The sequence below is a fragment of the Schistocerca nitens genome, chromosome 7 (genome assembly GCF_023898315.1).
Source record: "Schistocerca nitens isolate TAMUIC-IGC-003100 chromosome 7, iqSchNite1.1, whole genome shotgun sequence".
NCBI classification, from domain to species: domain Eukaryota; kingdom Metazoa; phylum Arthropoda; class Insecta; order Orthoptera; family Acrididae; genus Schistocerca; species Schistocerca nitens.
In genome coordinates this window covers 228,404,046-228,404,769 of record NC_064620.1, presented here as the reverse complement: position 1 = coordinate 228,404,769, position 724 = coordinate 228,404,046, and the positions used below count along the sequence as shown (strand labels likewise).

The following is a 724-nucleotide window of genomic DNA, read 5'->3' as shown; positions in this document are numbered from 1 at the left end:
TTACACATAATTTCAAACCTTTACGAAATTTGTAGTCCAAGAACCCCCTCCCCGCGAATGATGAAGGTAAAAAGTGTACCGCATATTACATTTTCGCTGTACAGCAATCAAAATTCATCACATTCGCAGCATAGTTTGCAGACGGTATTCACGTATACCGCTGACATTGTCTGCAAAATTATGTCATGTGCGACAGATAGTTCAGGAGATATGACGTCATAAACGTAAAGAAGCGGGAGAAACTAGGTTTTGCGTAAAACGGCGCGCCGTAAAACGTCAACATGACGTATGATGTGTGAATTTATTTCTTCTTCTTCTACAAACTCCTTTCGCAACACATTTTGCAGATAGTGTCTACATACATCACTGAATGTACCCCCCGCCCCCGGTAGCTGAGTGGCTCGTACTCGCTTCGGCGGCACATATACCAAAATTGGGACGATACAGAGAAGATTAGCATGGCCCCTGCGCGAGGATGACACGCAAAATCGTGAAGTGTTCCACATTTTTAAAGCCGGCACGGTAGCTCAGCATGTTCGGCCAATGGCTCGGAGAAGGAAGGGAACATCTTCTTCATTAGATGTCACATTTCCGTAGAGGGGCCGCACGTAAACTGGTGGGCATAACGGGGAGTTCAGCGTATTGATGGCGTGGAGGCGGGATGCAGTACCTTGTTTACCGTTAACTAGCAGGTACTATGTTGTTCGTGCTTTTGTGTCAAGGG

The 724-nt window shown here is 46.1% G+C and overlaps 1 non-coding gene across 1 annotated transcript; it reads left to right on the top strand.

Moving 5' to 3' along the window:
• The first annotated feature begins 403 nt into the window (after positions 1–403).
• On the top strand, positions 404–510 carry LOC126196816 (U6 spliceosomal RNA). Its single transcript, XR_007539255.1, has one exon. It is a non-coding gene; the product is annotated as a U6 spliceosomal RNA (small nuclear RNA).
• The last annotated feature ends 214 nt before the right edge of the window (positions 511–724 follow it).